This window comes from Ovis canadensis, chromosome 16 (genome assembly GCF_042477335.2).
Source record: "Ovis canadensis isolate MfBH-ARS-UI-01 breed Bighorn chromosome 16, ARS-UI_OviCan_v2, whole genome shotgun sequence".
Taxonomy (NCBI): domain Eukaryota; kingdom Metazoa; phylum Chordata; class Mammalia; order Artiodactyla; family Bovidae; genus Ovis; species Ovis canadensis.
Genome location: NC_091260.1, coordinates 17,087,242 through 17,094,266, shown reverse-complemented (window position 1 = coordinate 17,094,266; position 7,025 = coordinate 17,087,242). Strand labels below are relative to the sequence as shown.

The 7,025-nt window shown below is 40.8% G+C and overlaps 2 pseudogenes; one reads left to right on the top strand and one right to left on the bottom strand.

The window, feature by feature from the left end:
• Positions 1-2,673: 2,673 nt before the first annotated feature.
• Positions 2,674-4,189, bottom strand: LOC138421699 (cytochrome c oxidase assembly factor 3 homolog, mitochondrial pseudogene; annotated as a pseudogene).
• Positions 4,190-4,418: 229 nt separating this feature from the next.
• On the top strand, positions 4,419-4,491 carry LOC138422071 (U6 spliceosomal RNA; annotated as a pseudogene).
• Positions 4,492-7,025: the final 2,534 nt, after the last annotated feature.

The following is a 7,025-nucleotide window of genomic DNA, read 5'->3' as shown; positions in this document are numbered from 1 at the left end:
GGAACTTCTTCAGTCTATAAAGGGCATCTATTGAAAACCTACAGCTAACTCTTACAACTCAGCAACAAAAGAAAAGCCAACTTAAAAAAGCATAGAGACGGGGAGCATTTTAGAGTTTTCCTGGAGCTTAGAGGAAGAGGAATGGGCAGTGGCTCCTTAATGGTCACCAGGTTTCCTTTTGCGTCTGCCTGCAATGCGGGAGACCTGGGTTCAATCCCTGGGTCGGGAAGATCCCCTGGAGAAGGAAATGGCAAGCCACTCCAGTACTCTTGCCTGGAAAATGCCATGGACGGAGAAGCTTGGTAGGCTACAGTCCATGGGGTCGCAAAGAGTTGGACACGACTGAGCAACTTCGCTTCACTTCACTTCAAAAAGTTCTAGAACCAAATCATAGTAATGTTTGCAAAACATGAATGCTCTTAATGCCACTGAATTGTACACTTTGAAATGATAAATAGCATGTTATGTATATTTTGTTAGAGTATTTAAAAATAATCCTAGAGCTGGCATCATATGTAATGGTGAAGTTGAATGGAACAAGTAAGGATATTTGTAGATTGTCATGCCTACTAACCAATGAAATTAGTCATGAACAAAAGCATATACCACCTGGAAAAGAAGAAGTAAAATTCTCTTTATCCATAGATAGCCTGAGCATCTATTTAGTAAATCCAATGGACTCTCTAAAGAACTACTAGAACTGACAAATGATTTAGCAAGATTGCACAATATCAACATCCAAAAATCAATTGTACATCTATATGCTAGCAACAAACATACAGTTCAGTTCAGTTCAGTCGCTCAGTTGTGTCTGACTCTCTGTGACCCCATGAATCACAGCACGCCAGGCCTCCCTGTCCATTGCCAACTCCCAAAGTTCACTCAGACTGACGTCCATTGAGTCGGTGATGCCATCCAGCCATCTCATTCTCTGTCATCCCCTTCTCCTACTGCCTCCAGTCCCTCCCATCATCAGGGTCTTTTCCAATGAGTCAACTCTTTGCATGACGTGGCCAAAGTACTGGAGTTTCAGCTTCAGCATCAGTCCTTCCAGTGAACACCCAGGACTGATCTCCTTTAGGATGGACTGTTTGGATCTCCTTGCAGTCCAAGGTACTCTCAAGAGTCTTCTCCAAACATGCAGTAATTGGAGCTATAAAAACACTATTGTTATTGATAACATCAGAAGATGAAGTCCTTAGGGATACATCTGACGAAAGATATACAAGTCTTGTGCATTCGCGGAGTCCTCTGGCAGGCCAGTGGTCAGGACCCAGTGCTTTCACTGTCTTGAGCCTGGGTTCAGTCCCCAGTGAGGGAACTAAGATTCTACAAGTGGCGTGGCACAGCCAAAAAAAGGAAAAAGGCCTGTGCACTTAAAATTACAGAGCATTATCGAGAGAAATTAAAGACTAAAACAGATATAAACAAAAAATATATATACTGTGATATATATATATAATGTAGTCTCGTCATCAACATCAAATAGATCAATGAAACAGGGTAGAGAGTCCAAAAATAGACTTACACATATATGGATAAATCTTTTTTTTAAAAAATGAACTACAGTTGATTTACAATGTTGTATTAGTTTCTGGTGTATGGCAAAGTGATTCAGTTACATGTATGTACATATACATATATGTGTGTATATTTTCCATTATGATTTATTATAGGATATTGAATATAGTTTCCTGTGCTATACAGTAGGATCTTGTTGACTACCTATTCTATATAGGATAGTTTGTATCTGCTAATCCCAAACTCCTAATCTATCCCTCCCCGTCTTTCCCCTTTGGTAACTGTAAGCTTGTTTTCTATGTCTGTGAGTCTGCTTGCATTTTACAAATGAATTAATTGGTATCATATTTTAGATTCCACAAGTAAGTAATATCATGTGACATCTTTCTGACTTATTTCACTTAATATGATGATCTCTAGGTCCGCACATGTTGTTGCAAATGGCATAAAGTCCGAGTAGTATTCCACTGTGGGCTTCCCTGATGGCTCAGTGGTAAAGAAACTGTTTGCCAATGCAGGAGACAAGGGTTAATCCCTGGGTCGGGAAGATCCCCTGGAGAAGGAAATGGCAACCCACTCCAGTGTTCTTCCCAGCAAAATCCCATGCACAGAGGAGCCTGACAAGCTACATGTCCATGGGGTCACCAAAGAGTCACAGGTGACTTAGTGACTAAACAAGAAGTATTCCATTGTGTGTATATATATGTAATATACACACACACTCACACACACATACATATATATATCTTCTTTATCCATTCATCTGTCAATGGACATTTAGGTTGCTTCCATGTCTTAACTATCTTAACTGGATAGATTTTTTTTTTTTAAGGTACAAAGGCAGTTGAGCAGAGAAAAGAGTCTTTCAACAAACGTTGCTAAATATTGATAGATGTATATTTATATTTAAAACCAAAGTCACAAAAAACCACACTTTGATCCACATCTCACATCATATGCAAAAATTAATTCAAAATGGATAATAGACTTAAATGTAAAACCCCAGACTTTATAGGGCCAAGAAGCAAAAAAGGGAGAAATTTTTTTTGACTTTGATGTAGGCAAATTTTTTTATATGACATCAAAAACATGATCTACAAAAGAACACAATGATATACCGTACTTCATCAAAATTTTTAAATTGTATTTTCTTTTTCTTTTCTTTTTTTTTTTTTGAGAAATGATTCCGTTTATTATTTTCAACCTGACCCCATCTTTCCCACTTTAGGCTCCAACATTGCACAGAGCTGCCACACCCACCCATAATAGCCCACCTCTTGTCCTCCACCCTCCAAACCAGCCCCCAGGGGAGTTTAAGAGGATTAAACCATGAAGTCAAACCTCGGGAAAAACCAAGGTGAATACTTCAAACAAGGAAACAACTAAGGAAAGGGGTCAGTGGGCACACAGAATCAACATAGGTGGGCGTTGTTCCCTTGACAATGGCCAGGTGCACAGCGCGGCTACTTAGACCCCTATCACGGCCCAAAGTTGTAAGAAGGCCAGCAACGCAGGCTTCAATTTCTACAGCATCATGGAGCATCATCCATCATGTGAAAGGAATCCAGCAGGTTAGAGATGCACCATGCCCATCTGGATCAGTGTCCTGATGCCCTTTCCAGAGCTCGGGCTCGAGCAGCTTTGGCCTCATCTTCCAGCTCATCCAGGAAACGCTCCTGGGACACCGAGTAGAAGGTGTAAGCATAAATTGCTAATACCAGGGCCCCAATGCCCAGGCCAGTCACGATGTTCCGGGTCCGCCGCTGTGGCAGCGTCTTCTGCCACTGGGCGAGCTGTGCCTGACGCATGAATTGTAGTTGTGTAGGAGTCAGCTTCTCCCCAGTCGGGTCGATGCGCTGAGCCAGAGGGGCCTTTCCGCTTTTGCCATTGACCGTGTCTCCAGCTCCGGGTGCCGCCATGTTGCCGCTCTGCCCTTCACCCTTAATTGTATTTTCAAAAGACATTCTTAAGAGAATAAAGAGAATTCCCTGGTGGTCCAGCAATTAAAACTCCGAACATTCACCACCAAGGGCCCAGGTTCAATCCTTGGTCAGGGAACTAAGTAAGATCCCAGAAGCTGCATGGAGCAGCCAGTTAAAAAAGAGAGATGGAAAAAGAGTAAAAATATAAAGCAAAGAGTAATTTGCAAATTAAATAGTCAGTAAAAGATTTGTATCCGAAAATATAGAGAACTTTCAAAGCTCAAGAATAAGAAACTCAGCATACAAATGGGCAAAGATTTGACCATACACTTCACAAAAGATGCACAAATGGTAAATGATAACGTTGAAGATATTCAACGTTGTTAGTCATTAGGGAAGCAAAAACTAAAACTACAGAGAGATACTCACTAAACACTTATTGGTGGTGGTGACTTAGTCTCTCAGTTGTGTCCAACTTTTGCGACCCTATGGACTATGGCCCGCCAGACACCTCTGTTCATGGGGTTCTCCAGGCAAGAATCCTGGAGTTGCCACTTCCTTCTCCAGGTGATCTTCCTGACCCAGGGACCGAACACAGGTTTCCTGCGTTGCAGGCAGATTCTTTACCAACTGAGCTATTAGATCTGACCCAAACCAAATGTTGGTGATGACATAGAGGAACTGGAATTTTCATATGATACTAATGGGAATCTAAATGATAAGACCACTTTGGAAAATAGTTTGGTAGCTTCTTTAAAAACAACAACAACATAAAAACATGACTATATGTTCCATTCATTCTATTACTAGGCACTTAGCCAGTAAAAAGAAAAAGATGTGCCTATACATAGACTTTACAACTTTACTTGTAATCATGAAACGTTGGAAACATCCCAAAAGTTCAACAAGTGATTGGCCAAACTGGCATTTCCCTACCATGGGAAACTACTCAGTATTTAAAAGGAATAAACCCTAGTGCTTGCTTCAGCAGCACATATACTAAAACTGGAATGTTACAAAGCAGATTAGCATGGCCCCTGCACAAGGAGATGGCTCCCCAGGTGGCGCTAGTGGTAAAGAACCCACCTGCCAACGCAGGAGACACAGGAGACTTGGGTTGGATCCCCGGGTTGGACTCTGCTTATTATTTTTACTCTCTCTTCATCTCTCTTTTTAACTGGCTGCACCAGGCAGCTTCTGGGATCTTATTTCCCTGAACAAGGATTGAACCTGGGCCCTTGGTGGTGAATGTGCAGAGTCCTAATCTAGCCCCATGGACAGAGGAGGAGCTTACAGTCCATAGGGTTGCAAAGAGTTGGACACAACTGTAGCGACTTAGCACACACGCTGAGCAAGGATGACAAAACAAGGGAATAAACCCTAAAATCTGGATGAGTCTCAAAGTAATTATGCTGAATGAAATAAGCCATACAAAAGAGAGTACATATTGTATGGTTTCATTTACAGAAACTTTTGGAAAATGCAAAGTAATCTGTAGTAACATATAGCAGATCAGTGGTTGCCTGGGGACAGGTGACTTCGGAGTTACAGTAAACAAGGATTACAGAAATTGGACTATAGAAATGGCACTATAGTCCATCTAATTTTTCAAGTCTCAGACTTAAGAGTTATTAGTGATTCCTCCATCTTCCTCACCTCTTGCATTCAGGGATTACCAAGGGATATGAAGAAACTTTTGGGGGTGATGAATGAATATAGTGATTGTGGTGATGGTTTCACAGGCGCACATATTTGTTAGACTTATAAAGGTATACACTTTAAGTACGTGCAGGTTTGTTGTTAAAATTTTTTTTAATCATGCTGGCTGCTGACTAGAGAATGAATTATAGGAGGAGGCAAGAAAGAGTGCAGGAAGGCAAGCTGGGAGAATATTATAGTAACCAAAGTGAGAGATGATGGTGGCAACAGATACAGAGAAAAAGAGCAGAGATTCAGAATATATTTAATGGATAGAGTATAAAGGATTTGATAATGGGCTGGGTGCAAGAGGTGAGGAACATGGGGGAATCACTAATAACTCTCAAGTTTGAGACTTGAAAAACTGGATGCACTATGGTGCCATTTCTAGAGGATGAAAAAGACTACAGTAAAAACAGTTTGGCAGGGAATATGGAGAATCAAGGTTTGTCAAGAACATGTGTTCTCTGAAATTCCATCTGTGGACCAAACTGCCTCAGGAAATGCCTGATGCCTGCATTAAAAATGCTGGTTCCATGACTCCACCACAGACCTACTGAATCAGAATTTCTGAGAAATTGTGATTTAAAAAATATATAATTATTTGGTTGTGCCGGGTCTTAGTTGCAGCATGCAAGATCTCCAGTCTTCTCTATGGCATAAAGGATCTTTAGCTGTGGCATGTGAACTCTTAGTTGCAGCGTCTGGAAACTAGTTTCCTGACCAGGGATCCAGTTCCCTGACCAGGGATCCAACCCAAGCCTTCTGCATTCTGAGTGTGGAGTCTTAGCCGCTGGACTACCAGGGAAGTCCCAGTAACATACACTTTTAATCAAAATTTAAAACTTTCATGCTTCAAAGGGCACTATCAACAAAATTAGGAAATAATTCACAATGGGAGAAAATATTTGCAAATCATATATCTGCTAAGGGATATGTTATCAGAATATATGACAAACCCTTATTACTCATTATAAAAAGACAAATAATCCTATTTTTAAACGGGCAAATGGTCTCAGTAGATATTTTTCCCAAAGTAGATATACCAATAATCGGCAAGTACATGAAAAGACACTCAACATTATTAGTCATTGGGGAAATGCAACTAACTCAATGAGATATTCTTCTTGTTGTTCACTCAGTCCTGTCTGACTCTTTGTGACCCTATGGATTGCAACATGCCAGGCTTCCCTGTCCTTCACCAACTCCTGGAGCGTGCTCAAATTCATGTCCCTTGAGTCGGTGATGCCATCCAACCATCTCATCCTCTGTCGTCCCCTTCTTCTTCTGCCTTCAATTTTTCCCAGCATCAGGGTCTTTTCAAATGAGTCAGCTCTTCGCATCAGGTGGCCAAAGTATTGGAGTTTCAGCTTCAGTATCAGTCCTTCCAATGAATCAGTCCAATCCAAGGGTTGATTTCCTTAAGGATTGACTGGCTTGACTTCCTTGCTGTCCAAGGGACTCTCAAGAGTTTTCTCCAACACCACAGTTTAAAGGCATTAATAAAAAAGCTGCTCAGCCTTTTTTATTGTCCACCTCACATCCACACATGACTACTGGAAAAACCATAGCTTTGACTCTATGGACTTTTGTAAGCGATTGGAGAAATGCAAGTTAAACTCTCAATGAGATATTCTACATACCCAAAATGGCTGCACCATTTTATATCCTCTTATAAATTGCTAATGAAAATATAAAATGGTATAATCTTCTTGGAAAATACAGTTTGCCAATTCCTCAGAAACTTACAGTTACCATATGAGCAAGCAATTTCACTGCGAGGTATATGCCCAGAACAATTGAAAACCTACATTCACACAAAAACTTGTATATGAATGTCATAACAACTTTATTCATAATAGCCAAAAGTGGAAACAGCTTAAA